This window comes from Arvicanthis niloticus, chromosome 13 (genome assembly GCF_011762505.2).
Source record: "Arvicanthis niloticus isolate mArvNil1 chromosome 13, mArvNil1.pat.X, whole genome shotgun sequence".
NCBI classification, from domain to species: domain Eukaryota; kingdom Metazoa; phylum Chordata; class Mammalia; order Rodentia; family Muridae; genus Arvicanthis; species Arvicanthis niloticus.
Window position 1 is genome coordinate 51,913,742 of NC_047670.1, and position 15,194 is coordinate 51,928,935.

Below are 15,194 nucleotides of genomic sequence, written 5' to 3' on the forward strand. Positions count from 1 at the left end.
AGACCACAGCAGGACGGGCACCCACAGTTTGCCCAGGGAAAGCTGCCATGTGAGAGCAAAGCACACAAAGTTAAGTTCTTCACATGTACAGCTTTAAAACTGTCATCTCACTCTGAGGCCACCATGAGACAGCTGCCCACAGCAGGGACACAGGAGGATGACATCTACTCTCTGACACTAAGAGGATGACATCTATGTCAGTACAGCTGTGAGGCTGAATTCCTGTGTCTTTCTCCCAGAGTGGTCAAGTTTTTAGTTTTCCCGAGTGATTTTCTTGCATAGCTAAAATGAACCCCACTTAAAGACAAGTGGGGACCAGAGCGGAAGGCAGTACAAAGCCATGTGAAGTGCACACAGCTGCAACACACTACTCAACAGGCTGAGGCAAGAGGACCATGAAAGTTTAAGGCTAGCCTAGGCTACAGAGTAAGCTGTAGGTTGGCCTAGGTTACAAAGACTGTCTCAAAAAAAAACAAAACAAGAGCAGGAGAAAGAGCTCAGCATTGAGGATACTTGCTGCTCTTCTAGAAAACCCAGTTCCGTTGCAAGCGAACACACAGCAGCTCAGAGCTGTGTGTAACAGTAGTTCTAGAGTGTGCAATACCCTCTCCTACCACTACAGCACCAGCCAGGAATACAGTGCATATGCATACACGCAGGCAAAATACTCATAAACAAATATGCAAATCAAAATATAGAAAACTTTTATATAAAACGTATAACAGCAACAACAAAACCAGAAAGCACGCACACATTAAGGGGAACTCACAGAACCTACAGACAGTTAGAAAATAAGTACACACTGGGCCTGACACTTGACTGATTTGCTCAGAAAGAGCTGCTGCATCAAAGGCAGGAGCCACTTCCAAGGGCACTACCCAACCTAACTCCTCCCACCATAACTAAAACTTAGTCTGCTCTGAATCACATTCCTACCTCCACCCACCAAAATGCCTACCACCAGAGACTCAGAAAATCAGAGCTGGTTTCTTCCTTCTTGGTGAATCTATAGCTAACCTCTCTGGTGCAGAAGTTGACCTAAAAATCTAAGAACTATTCCCATGCTGGTAGGAAGCCAAAGCTTGTCACGACTATGGTAGCACTTGGCTTCCAAGGAGTCCACTGAATACAGGGCTAGGGGTCTTTTTAATTAATAGTGGGGTCAGGGGGACAGAAACAGTCTTGTAAGAATCAGTCCTCTCGGGCTGGAGAGATGGCTCAGTGGGTAAGAGCACTGACTGCTCTTCCAGAGGTCCTAAGTTCAATTCCCAGCAACCACATGGAGGCTCACAACCATTTGTAATGGGATCTGATGCCCTCTTCTGGTGTAACTGAAGAGAGTACAGTGTACTCACATATAAAATAAATAAGTCTTAAAAAAAAAAAATCAGTCCTCTCTTTTCACCATATGGGTTATCAGGCTTGGTGGAAAGTACCTTTTTCTGCTGAGCTGTCTCACAGGCCCAGGACTAGGGTCTCTAACACAGGAAAGCCACAAAGAGAGCCCCATGTCTCAGCATTCTGAGGCACTTCCAGACTTCCAGGCCTAAGGGAACAAAGCTGAGCTCAGAGTCAGCGACTAGATGAAACCAGAATGCTCAGGAAGAGCCCTAAGCATGCAGGCTGCAAAAGAAACTGCACAAATATACAGGAAAACATCAAGAAGACCCATAGTCAGAGCCTAGGGGCACAAGAAGCAACTTAGAATTAATTTCCCTCCTAAACAGAGGATAGGGGATTATAGTAGTTAAGCAAGCAAAGGTAAAAGTTCTTCAAGTCTGACAAAGGCCAAAGACACAAGACCCTTGGTGAACGCCAAGCAGGAAGACAATACCAGGGTTCCTGGCTATCAATCACACTGGCTATCAATGGGGGCAGGGGGCAGGGGGCAGGGCTGGAGAGCATGCAGTGCTCCTGCAGAGGACCAGGGATCCATTCTCAGCACTCCTGTCCAGTGGCTCACACTAACTGGAACTCCAAACCTAGGAGAGCCAATGCCCTCTGTTGGCCTTCATAGGTACCAGCACTCAAGTGCACAGACAGACATAGACACACATAATTAATAAAAATTATTTTTAAAAAGTGAGGGGAGAAAACTTTGCCCTGTGAATGTAATGTACTGGCCTTTCCAATGCCAAATAGAACATCTATAATTCTGTGCCCACTTAGAACATTCTTGAAAAATAAATCTCAGACACGGCTGTGCTATTCCTCTCCTCCTCCTCTCCTCTTCTTTCCACTTCCACTCTCCCTCTCTTTTCTGTTTTTCTGAAACACAGTTTCATAGAACCCAGAGTGGCCTTGAACTATTTCCATCATTTATAGGCTCTTGATTATATAGAGCAGTAGTTAGTGCTAACTCTTAAATTTTCAGTGGCTCATCAAGTTCCCCAGTATTTTTTTACTTATGTATTCATTAATTCATAAAAAATACTTTAAAAATATTTTAAATGTAAAAAATATTTCTTTAGGGGCTAGAGAGATGGCTCAGTGGTTAAGAACACTTGTTCTTGTAGAGGACCAGAGTTTGGTTTCCAGGATTCACATGGTGGCTAACTGGCTTCAACTCCAGCTCCAGAGGATCCAATGCCCCTGTTGGCCTCCAGGGACACTGCATTCACATGGTGCATAAGACTACGTGCAAGGACAGCTGCCTGCGTAAACTTAAAATGGCTGATGATTTGCAGACCGGTGTAGTTCTGGAACCTAAAGCTATGGTTCCATGGAGACCTGACTTGGCGGCGGAGGAGGAACCAGCACCTTGGAAGGAAGATTTTTTCTACAAAAACATCTGGAGGAGCTGGGATGAAGACGAGAAGGATGAGTATGATTGTTTTGTCAGATGTGTCGAACCTCGATTGAGACTGTATTATGATCTACTTGAAGATCGAGTTCCCTCAGGACTTATTGTTGACTACCACAATCTGCTGTCTCAATGTGAAGAGAGTTACGGGAAATTTTTAAATCTGAGAAGCAGTTTGTCAAATTGTAATTCTGACTCTGAGCAGGAAAATATCTCCATGGTGGAAGGGTTAAATTTGTATTCAGAAATTGAACAGTTGAAACAAAAGCTAAAACTCATTGAGAACCCTTTGTTGAGATATGTTTTTGGTTATCAGAAGAACTCTAATATCCAAGCAAAGGGTACTCGTCAAAATGGCCAGAAGGTCATCCATGTGGTTTCCTCCACCATGAAGACAGATCTACTTCGATCTCTATTCAGAGACAGGTTTTGTGAAAATTCAGTTCCATAGTGATCTGTTGTTTTGTTGCCTGCTATGATGGTGACACTGTCATTATTTGTCCTGGCCATTATGTAGTTCATGGTACCTGCTCCATAGCTGACTCTATTGAGTTAGAAGGATATGGTCTACCAGATGATATTGTCATAGAAGAGAGGGGCAAAGGAGATACTTTTGTGGATTACACGGGTATGGATGTTAAATTTTCAGGCATAAAATTTATTCAACATGATTCTGTAGAAGGAATCTTAATCATTCACCATGACAAGACCACACTGGAAAACTGTGTCCTGCAATGTGAAACTACAGGAGTCACAGTGTGCACATCAGCAGAACTTTTCATGAAAAACTCAGATGTATATGGTGCCAAGGGTGCTGGTATAGAAATTTATCCTGGAAGTAAATGTACACTGACTGACAATGAAATCCATCACTGCAAAGAAGGAATCCTCATTAAGGACTTCCTTGATGAACATTATGATATTCCCAAAATATCTATGATAAATAATGTCATACATAATAATGAAGGTTATGGTGTTGTTTTGGTGAAGCCTACGATTTTCTGTGATCTACAGGAAAATGCCCAAGATGAAATCAATGACAATACGATTAAGAAAAATAAAGAGGCAGATGTCACTGAAGGATTAGGTCTGGAAGAAATGCTTCAGTGTGTGACTGGCAAAATGGAGCCTTATGCCACAGCTGACTTTAATGAACAAGCTAAGGGAAATTGTGAAATTATAAGTGAACTACTTGCTATTTCCATGCAAAAAGGCCGGATGAAGAAAAGACTGAGTGAACTTGGGATCGTACAAGCTGATGACAACATAATGTCACAGGAGATGTTTATTGAAATTATGGGGAACCAGTTTAAGTGGAATGGCAAAGGGAGTTTTGGCACATTTCTTTACTAGCTACAATGATATCAATAGCTCACAAAATATTGTATTTTGAACATGCCCTAAGCATGCTGCTTATATATTTTGCTTCATTTGCTTCATAGCTGTATATTATATAAAGTGTACTTGATTAAGCTTGTATGAAATGTAGATTTATTTCTATCTACATGTATTACATACAGAGCATACCTTTATAACAAAGCCACAAAAAAAAAAAAAACCATAAAAGATGACTGTATATGTAGCTTAGTAGTAGAGCATTTGTCTAACATGTCCAAGGCCCAATGCCCAAGGTTCAATACCCAGCTCTCTCCTCACTTCCCTCCCCAAAAAAGAAATAAAACTAATTGGAGATTTCTTATCTAGAAAAAAAAAGACTACGTGCAAGTAAAACACCCACACACATACAACAGAAATAAATACATTTTAAATAAAGATCTGTTGTGCTCATACCAGGCTCTGAGCAGAGAGTGGTGTATAAAACCAGTGTGACCCATGCCCTTTAAGTAAGAGAGAGTGGATAGGGGTGAATAGATCATTACAAACTCTGCTAACTTCTGTAAAAGGAGTATGTCCTTTGGAGCAGCGTAGCAGGAAAGATCTGCACCGAGTTGAAAAGGACCAACCTCAGCTCCAGGCTAAGACCTTGACTCTGAAGGGACCTTCAGAGACTGAGGGAAGTCACCAGTACCTGGGGTGGGGATAGGGGAAGGCTGTACCCAAGTGCTCCTGTAGAGCTTAGAAGCCTTGGAAGGAAGGTTAAGATTATACAGTTGGGGGGCTGGAAAGATGGCTCAGCAGTTAAAAGCACCAGCCACTCTGCCAGAGGACCCAGGTTTGATTCCCAAAACCCACATGGCAGCTCACAGCTAACTGTAACTCTAGTTCTAGGGGATCTGATGTTCTCTTCCGACCTTTAAGGGAAATGCACACATGTGGTACACAGACATATATGCAAGCAAAATATCCACACAGATAACAAAAATAAATCTTTTTTAAAAACACGATTACAAATTTCACTAAAGCATTTTAAGCAGGAGAGTTGCATGACATAATTTAAACTATCAGCAAGGACTGATGAGAGAATCAGTAGTCGACAAAACCGTCTGTCTACACTCCACATGTGATGACTGGGTTGGGAGGGCCCACTATCCACGCCCAACAGTCTAGAAGTCAGCAAACTGTCCCTTCATCTGAGCCAAAGGCTGGCCTCCAGCCTCCAAGCTATGGGATAAGCCAGAGTACAGGTCGCCTGTTCCCATCTACCACAGCTCAGAGGAAGAACAAAAGCACACTAGCAGTGTGTGCACACGCGCAGGACACTGCACCTGCATTTGCCCTTCACCTTCCTCTGGCACTTTCCCAGCTACCTGGTTCATCTTTCCACAGACCACTCCCAGGACTTCCTCAGTTTTGTTACCAACGCTCAAAGCAGCAATTCCTTCCCTTTCTCAGCCCACATCCTTCTGAATAATTCATACATCTCTTAAGCTTTATCTACTCAGAAGGAAAGAGAAAATGGAAATAGCCAATCATCCAACAAAGCAGCAGAGTCCTAACATGGATGAGGATTCCAACAGCAACAAAAAAATTCACTGTGGTCTTGTATTTCCTTACCAGAAAAAAAGTCTATGTACAGACCTTCATATGTAACCGTAGCATTCCTTAAATATACATATGAATGTCCTGCTGAGCACTGCGGTGTGAATGTCTTTAATCCCAGCACTCCAGAGGCAGAGACAAGCCGATCTCTGTGAGTTCTAGGCTAGCCTGGTCTAACAGTGAGTTCCAAGACAACCAAGGTGACATAATAGAAAGACCTTGTCTCAAAAATAAAAAAGTAAAATGACAATCCCCAAATGTCCCACACTTAGGCTTCTTATTTGGGAGAGATTCATATTCTCTCTCTCTCTCTCTCTCTCTCTCTCTCTCTCTCTCTCTCTCTCTCTCTCTCTCTCTCTCTCTTTCTCTCTCACCCCCCACCCTCCACTTAAAGGCAGGGTCTCACTATATAGCACTCATTGACCTAGAACTCACTGTGTAGACCAGGTTGGCCCTGAACTCACAGAGATCGGCTTGTCTCTGCCTGAGTGCTGGGATAAGGGTGCATGCCACCATGCCTGGCTCACTTGCGCTTCTAAACCTTCTTTCTACCATATTATGCTTTGGTATGAATGGGTGTGAACATGTACACCCACACATGTGAACAGTCCACAGTGCAATCTTTCCATGACAGTTCCTTCTCTAAAACAAGGAAATCTATACAAAGCTCCAGAAGAAAATGCAGCTCTTAGTTCAAGTTCCATATCCACCAATCTGCCTTTGTGCCCAGACACAGAAAGACTGACACCCTTCACTGTTTATACTCAGGGCAACTGCCCAAGACCCTGCAACTCATCTGCAATGAAATGGGTGCCAGTAGCACCTTGCAAACAGGATCCTCTACTCTTCAGAGAGACCCTGAAATGACAATGACCTACCATGTGTACCATACCTCATCCCGTGGAGTTGCAGGGGCTCTCAGCATCACCTTTAGAACATGAATAAGTTTTAGCTTTCCATCACTATAATGAATTACCCAATTATTGTTACCTTACAGGAACAGAGAGTTATTAAGGATTGGGGAGATGATTCAGTGGGTAAAGTGCTAGCCACACAGGCACAAGAACTTGAGTCCAGATCCTCAGAAACCACACAAAGCTGGATGCAGTAGCATACATCTTTAATCCCAGCGATCCAGATTTCACATGGGAAGCAGACAGGAGATTCTCCAACACCAAATGGGCCAGTTAACCTGGTGTGTGCATCAGCAAACAAAAGACCCTGTCTCAAAAACAAGGTGGAAAGCATGGAAGAATACTAGAGGTTTTTTGACCTCAGCATGCACGCTATGGTGCATGTGCCCAACTCAAATACACAAAGATGTAAAGAACAAGAGGAAGCCTAGCATAGTAGTACATGCCTTTAATCCCAGCAGCACTCAGAAGGCAGAGGGCTAGACCTCTGTGAGTTTGAGGCCAGCCGTAGCAAGTTCCAGGCCAACCAGAGCTACACACACAGGGGGTGGTGGGGGATGGTGTAGGATTCTAGAAAAATGAACTATTGCTTTGAGCCTCCAGCAGCGATGCCAGAGGCAATGGTAGGATGTGTGTGAGAGCAAACCTCTCCTACCAGAAGCCAGAGATCTAAAGAGAAGGACTAGATGAGTCACAGTCCCACAGTCCCCTTCAAGACATAAGGACTTACTTGCTTTCACATGTTAAAGGTCTTCCCTTCCAATAATGCCATTCTGAGGATCAAGCCTTTACACAAGAGCCCTTGTAGAACATTCAAGATCTCAACTGCGGGGCTGAGCATGAAAGCACAGGCCTTTAATTCCAGTTATCATGGGAGGTAAAGGCAGATGGAGCTGTGAATTTGAGGCCAGGTTAGTCTACATAGTGAGTTCTAGGTCAGCCAGAGCTACAGAGTGAAAGAATGTAGAGAGAGAGACAGAGACAGAGAGAGACAGAGGGGGAGGACTATCCAAACTACAGTACTGGAGGGGGGGTGGCAGGGAGAGGGGGTGGCAGGGGGGGGGTCTTACCAGCACCACCATCAGTCTTGCACTACCATGGCCAGTCAAACGCTCTATCTCTCATCTCACATTCACCTCCCCAAAGCTCTGTAAGTAAAACCCCACTCATCCCAACACCTCCTAAATATGACCCTCCAGCCTGGACAACACAAACAAAGCTCAGTGTTCAGCTTCTTGGCTTCTTCCTCGTGGTGCCTTGGATCCCTGGCATACTTACATGCCAAAACAGCATCCTTGGCTCATCCAGAGTTCCCCTTTCTGTTTCTCCAATTAAAACCACAGGAAAAGGAACTGAACAGTCTGCAGCCCCTTCCAAGCCCCAGTATCAGTCATGCCTGGGCTGCTTGAGTGTCTTTCCCAGCCCTTTTCATACTTTATTTTAAAGACAAGGTTTCTCTGTAAACCAGGCTGACCTCATACTCAAGAGATCTGCCTGCTTCTGCCTTCCACGTACTGGAGTCTAAGGCATGTGCCAGCATCAGAAGGCATTCTTTCTCTGTCTGAAGACCCTCTCTGACTTTTCTTACTCTTCATCAAGAGCTCTCACAGGCTAAGCGGCCGCCCACAGTCGCCACCCACTCACTTCCCACGTGAGCTTCAGCAATCCTCTCTTCTACTGTACCCGTTCTTTCCCTCTTGGAATTGTTGCCCCTTTGCAACAAGCATTCTAAAAAAATATCTTCACTGTCCACCTCTAGCTTCTATCCTGACTTCTCTAAAACACATTCACAAACATGCTTTGTTCCTCTCCTTTCTGTCTCTGACTCTTCTCTTCCAGATCAACAGCTCTGACGCTGATCTAACTAACAGCAGTTCCCCGTCTTATTTACCTTACCTCACAGACCAGAGCATAGCCACTCTGGGTCAGTCTGCCCTCCTTATTACCAACCCCAGATTATTCCTTCCACCCTGTTATCTAGGGTGGACTACTCCTTCCTTTCCATTACTTCCACAGTGCCTTCCTCCCTCACACTTTCCAGGAAATAACTTAGCTGATAAAGTACCTGTCATGCAAAAACTGAAGATATGAATTTGAACCTTAAAACTCATATTTGAAAAATGAGCTGGCTCAGCTGTTAAGAGCACTGGCTGCTCTTCCAAAGAGCTCAGGGTTGAGTCCCAGCACCCACACAGCTCACGACCTTTTGTAACTTGTTTCAGAGGATCCAATACCCTCTTCTGCCTTTCACGGGCATCAGGCTTGCATGTGGTACCCAGTCATACACTCAGGAAAAACACTCATACACATAATAAAACATTCTTAAAAGGGAAATTAAAAAAAAAAAAAAAAAAAAAAAAAAAAAGATGTGGTATCCTGTGCATTCAATCCCAGCCCCGAGAAGGCAGAGACAGGCAGATTTCTGGGATTGGCTGGCCAGCCTAACCTGATCAGGCACCTCAGGGATGACATGAGACTGACCTCTGACTTACAGACAGACAGACAGACAGACAGACAGACAGACACACACACACACACACACACACACGAGAATATCATCTATGGATTTCAAAACCCTACACTCCACCATCAGCACGTTGGTGGAGCCCCTACTCCATGCTGCCTTCATGCTCTCTGCACTCGGAGGACAGCTGCAGCTGTGGGCTTTGCAGAGTGTGTTCACTCTCAGGAAGAGCTCCTCTTCCCCAGCTGCTCTGCTCTCCTCAGCTCCAGTCCTGTTCCAATTCATGTTCTCTGTGAGTGAGGACACCTCACTCCAGACCTCCTCCACTCTATTTGCCCGTCGGGCAGTTTCACTCATGCAAGGATGAAGGCAGTGAGAGCGGGAGTGGTCAGCCCTTCACCAAGACATCTCAGCACCCAGGAGGCTTTCTAGACACATGCTATGCATTCATACCCCAGGGCCAGGGAGGGAATGAGTGGCTCAAAGATGAGTGTGGTGAAAAGGGGAAGCTCTGGCCTCATGACACTTGGAACTTGAATACAAGTTCTAATTAATTAGCTGTGGGACCCAAGTCTGTCACGACCTTTTACAGCCATAGGTCAGGAGTGCTAACCACAAAACCTGTGCAGAGTAGAATATATAATACCTAATGTATGTCCAGAACAGCATGTGGAAAGGGAGGAACTAGACAGCTAAAGTATAAGGAGAAAAGACTTTTAGCTTCTGTGTGCATGTGAAGATCTGGGTAAAACTTGCTGGAGACAGTTCTCTTCCACCATAGGAAGGATCAACTCAGGTCCTCAGACATGGCAGCAAGTGCCTTTACCTGCTGACTGCCTTGCTCACCTTCCCTTTAATATTTTTAATTTTTGCACATTTGCTCAAACACTAAGTATTAAAAAGAAATGCCTGGAGACTGGGGATATAGTTCAATTGATAAAATGTTTGCCTTGCAACCCTGAGTTTGGTTTCCAGAACCCACGTTAAAAAAAAAAACAAAAAAACAAGTGTGGTGGCACACACTTGTAAACTCACTGCTAGCAAGCTAACTAACTGGAATTTGTCAAGAGAGTTAAAAAAAACAAACAGAGGAAGCTGGAGGGCTGGCTCAGCAGTTCACAGCACCAGTTGCCCTGCAGAGGACCCTGGTGTAGTGTAGTTCCATTCTCTGCACCCACATGGTGGCTCACAACCATGCATAACTCCTGTTCCAGGGGACTCACACTCCATCGGACACACAAGCAATGCACATAACACATGAAGGCAAAACACTTATACCCACAAAATAAAAAGATTGAAAAGAGAAAGGTAGATGCCATCTGAGGACTAACACTTGAAGTTGTCCTCCAGCCTCAAGACACACAAGCACTTACACATACATGAACACATACAAACACACATAAAAAGAAAAACTTTAAAGATCTCAAGTGGAATGGAAAACCTAAAAATAAAATTAGGAAAATAACATATACTATCAAAAGGAATATTTGAGAATAAATTTAACCACAATATAAAAATAGTACAATGGAAACTGTCAAACACTATTGAAATAAATCAGAGACCTAAATGATGGTAAGAGATCCTTTGTTCATGGACTGAGAGACAATCCACTATTAAAATATCAACACCCCAGATTATATACAACAACAGTTCCTGCCAAAGTCAATCTTGTGTAATTTGAAAAAAATGGCCTGGCTGACCCTGAGGGTCCCATGGAAATTCTAAGCCTCAGAATTGCTAAAATAGACTGGGAAAAGAAGAAGTGACAGACCAGGCCTCCTGATTTGGAAGCCTTCTGCTATGCTACAGGAGTCAAGCATGGCACAAGCATGGGGACAGACAGAACATTACAGGGACAACAGACAGAAAAAATAAAACCTCTATTTACAGCCAGGTGATTCTTGGCAAGGATGCCAAGACAAATCAATGGAAAAGGGAAGTTTTTTCAACAAATGAAGCTGGAAAAGATGAATAGCCACACACAAAAGAATAAAGTTGGGCCCTGATCTTGCAATCTATAAAAAAAATGAACTCTGTCAGTCATTGTGGTACATGAATGTCTCCCTGGCACTCAAGAGAAGTAGGAGGATCAGTAGTTCAAGGTAGGCCTCAGCTACATAGGAGTCTGAGGCCAGCTTGGCTAGACAAGACCTTGTTTCAACCCTCCCTTTCAACACACAAATAAAAAAATAACTCAAATGGATCAAATACCTAGATGCATATATAACATACAAAGCAACATCTAAACAAAAAATGTCAGTGCAGAACCGGGTGGTGGTGGCACACACCTTTTCAGTTTTCTTTAAAATGGTGTCTTACTATGCATCCCTGTCTGGCCTGGAACTCACAGAGATTCACCTGCCTCTGCCTCCATATGCTGGGATTAAAGACGTGTAGCACCACCACTGCTCAGACAATTTTATTTATTTTCTGTATGCATGTGTGGACATTGCATGCCAAGGCACCCATGTGGAAGGCAGAGGACTTCTGGGAGTCAGTTCTCTCCTCCGCTATGTGAGTCCTGGGAATTGAACTTGGGACATCAGGGACATCCTGAGCCATTTCACCACCCTTAAAATTTTACTTATTTATTAATTGATTATTATTATTACTTTGTGAGAGTGGGGGGATGTAGGGGGCCACATGGGGATATGTATAGTATGGCATAAGGACAGAGGTCAGAGGACAACTTTGTAGAATCATTTTTCTCCTTCTACCAGGTAGGACCCAGGATAAATTCAGGTCACAGGTTTGGTGGCAGCTGCCTTTAAGATTGAGCCATCTCTCCGGCCCTCTCTCACTCCTTTTCTCTATTTGACATGGTGTATCATATAACCCAATCTGGCCTCCAACGTGCTATTCAACACTGGGGTAACCCTGAACCTATGATACTCCTGCCTCCAACTTCCCCCAAGTATTGAGATTACAGGCATATAGCCTCAACCCAAGCCTGGCCTCGCTCCTTTCCAAGCTCCATGTTTTTGACAGTAAAATCCACATACATCCAAGTAATTGCACATAGATTGGCTATTCAATTTAAAAAGTACTGAATAAGTAATGGTTAAGGAGTGCTTGTATAGAATATTGAAAATACTTCCAATGCTGATTATTATGATTTTGCCACTGAAAACTTCAAAGTTAAAAAAAAAAAAAGCTGAACCATCGAATCAAAAAACAAAACAAGCACCACACAGACACACACAGATATACATACACACATACACAGTACATGCACACCATACGTGCATACCACACAAACATATACACAAACACACCTGTACCATACAAACAAACACACAGAGAGACTTTACACACAAACATATCAGATACACATACACAAACACACACACACACACACACACACACACACCAACCAAGAGGAACAAAACAGATGATGCCTGGCTCTTCTCAGTATACACTGTAAGGAGATTAGTATGCATTCTACATGAGACAGTGAACACAGAGAGAATTACACATCACCATAACTCACAACAGATGCTACTAAAGTTCATTTATGTTATTATAACACCAGAGATAGACAGGATAGTGGGCATAGCTAACTTGCTTGAGTTCAAGAAGACACACCTAGTAAATGTCATGCTCGAGGGTTTCAGGTCCTGATCACTGTAGAAGTGCTCCAAGCCAGGTGAGGAGAATCTCCTAGCAGAATGAGAACAGTTGCCCTAGGACAAAGTCCAGGTCAGACTCTGTCACAGGGCACAGGGAAGACCTGGGACATAAAGTTGGGGACAACTTAAGGGACCAACAAGAGACCAAACACAGGAACCACAGAGATCAGTAGCTAAGGGGAAAGGTTTTATCTGGGGAGGTAAGAAAGGTAACATGGGAAATGGGTCTCATGTAACCAACACAGTCTGTCTCTGCATGTGCATGGCTGGCTGCACATCTAGTCTACTTCAATGAACAAATTTTGTGGCATCCTTATGGGGTACACAAAAGGCCTACTGTGAGGACTGTTTGTAAGATCCAGTAAAAGGGTTTTGCTAGTAAAACTGGATATTTCAGCATAGGAACACGGTCAAAGGATTTTTTTTTTTTCTTTCTCAACAGCACCAAGGAGTCAAGACACCTCAGGAGAGGCTGCAATAGCCAGACTGTGAAACCATGCATGGACCTGTGAGTCTTTGCTGTGTGTGATTACTAATCCATGGCCCTTCCTTCCTCTACCTCCCCCCACCCCCCCCCACACACATATGGCAGAGGCCAGAATGAAATAGGACTACTTTTTTCTTTTGTTTAAAGACCTGGTCTCATTTAACTCAAGTGGTTCATATAACTCAGCTTGGCCTCAACTCTCCTACTTTCTTCTCCTAAGTGCTGGACACCATATCCTAAACAAACACACATTCTCGCCTTCACTGTCACAGGTCTCAACACCTCACTTAACCTTTCTATCAGAATGTAAATGAAATTTTACCATTTCACAGAGTAAATCTGAGATAAAGAAGGTAAAGTAATTACTAGATAAATTGTCTCCTTGGAAAATACAGCAATTTCCCTCACTTTGTTTTAAAGCCTGTCTTAATTTCTTCCAGTAATTTACCAATAATTAAGCCTGTCTTAATTTCTTCCAGTAATTTCCAGGCCTGGTACCATGCAGGCAGTACCGAACTCTCATTTTATTACTTAGGTCTTCAGTGCCAAAGTTTATTTTAATAATGTTACCTTTCTTGATTCAAAGGTAACACCGCCAAGTATAATACTGCAGGCCTGACTCTCACCACCCAGGGCCTGCATGCCCCCTTTTTTTCTGGCACCACCAATCTCATCTCTCCCGGTGAGTACTGTGGCATTCTGTGTGGTTCATGAGATGCTTGTTTACCAAAAATACTTTTAAAGCAACTCTATGCAATGATTTATCTAAGTGTATAAAATTGGTTCTTTTTTCTTTAGAAAGATTTGCTTCCAACCAGCTAGATGGCTAGTGTGTAAGGGCACTTTGATTTGAGTTCAATTCCTGCAATCCATATGTTCAGTGGTGAGAGAGAACTCCTAAAATTTATCCTCTGACCTCTACATGATGGTGCTGGCACATACACAAAATGAAAATAATTAAACACACACATTTAGCTTAAGCACTTCGTAGCACACAATCCAACCCATACCCAACCCTGACAGCCTGCAACTTAGTAACAAGAACAATTCCTGACACTCAAACTTCCCAGATGTGAAAATTTTTACAAGTCTTAAGTCACAGAGTCCTCACAACAGCATTCTGAGACCAATACTATTAGTGTACCCATTTTACAGCCAAGAAACCAAAGGCAAAGAGACCTTACCTAATACTACAAAGCCAGTAAAGGAGGAGTCATGACTCAAGGGCGGTCAGTCTGGCTCCAGAACCAGCACTCATTTTCACTTTGCTCCAGCAGCTGATTAGACCACGAGCTGGAAGGAGCCACCTCTCCATTCTCTCCTAGGCACTCAGAATCCCTTAAAGACTGGCTTTCCGGACTATCCAGTCACACCTCTCCTTCTTCTAATTCCCTTCCCCCACGTTCGTTGTAAAAAAGGGAAGCCAGGGACAAAACCACCTGCTGTTTACAGACTGCGCCCAGGACGCAATGCTCAATTGCCCTCCCTAGCTCCCAAAGACAAACGTCCGTATTGTCTGCACCACGGGAGGAACTGAAGCCTTGCAACTGTACGTTTTTCTGCAGAGGTCACTGGAGGCCTGGTCAACCCGAACAACACTGAAGGGGGAGGGGGTCCAGCCGCATTTTTGCGGCTGAAGGTTGCGTAGCGCCCACAGCAGCTGCGGTGAGCAGCAGCATGGAACACACCCACAGCTGCCGCGCCCGAAGCGGGCAGCACGTTTTAAAATAAAGACAGACTGGCCGGGATGCACAGCCTGCCGGCTCGCATCCCCCACCCACCCCACGCCTGCCAACAGCAGGCGCCCAGGGAGTTCCAAGTCTGAAAGGCCGGGTAGAGGACCACTCGAGCCTGCCGCAGAGGCCCTGCCGCGAAGCCAGGGCGCACCACGCGCAAGCAAGCCACGACCCGACTCAGAGACGCCCACCGACTCCCGGGCATCGCGGACAAAGCCTGG

General features: G+C 44.2%; 1 protein-coding gene and 1 pseudogene across 5 annotated transcripts in view; one reads left to right on the plus strand and one right to left on the minus strand.

Annotated features, from left to right (window-relative positions):
• Arhgap39 (Rho GTPase activating protein 39) overlaps positions 1 to 15,194 on the minus strand; it is an 82,657-nt gene that overhangs the window by 66,704 nt on the left and 759 nt on the right. Inside the window, exon 1 of one of the 5 annotated variants that reach the window (XM_076912242.1) lies at positions 14,422 to 14,441. The exons of the other annotated variants lie outside the window; for them this stretch is intronic. The gene's annotated coding sequence lies outside the window, so the exon portion shown is untranslated. Of the gene's footprint in view, positions 1 to 14,421; positions 14,442 to 15,194 lie in introns of those variants that run through there. 5 annotated transcript variants of the gene reach the window in all.
• On the plus strand, positions 2,670 to 4,341 carry LOC117719269 (SHC SH2 domain-binding protein 1 pseudogene; annotated as a pseudogene).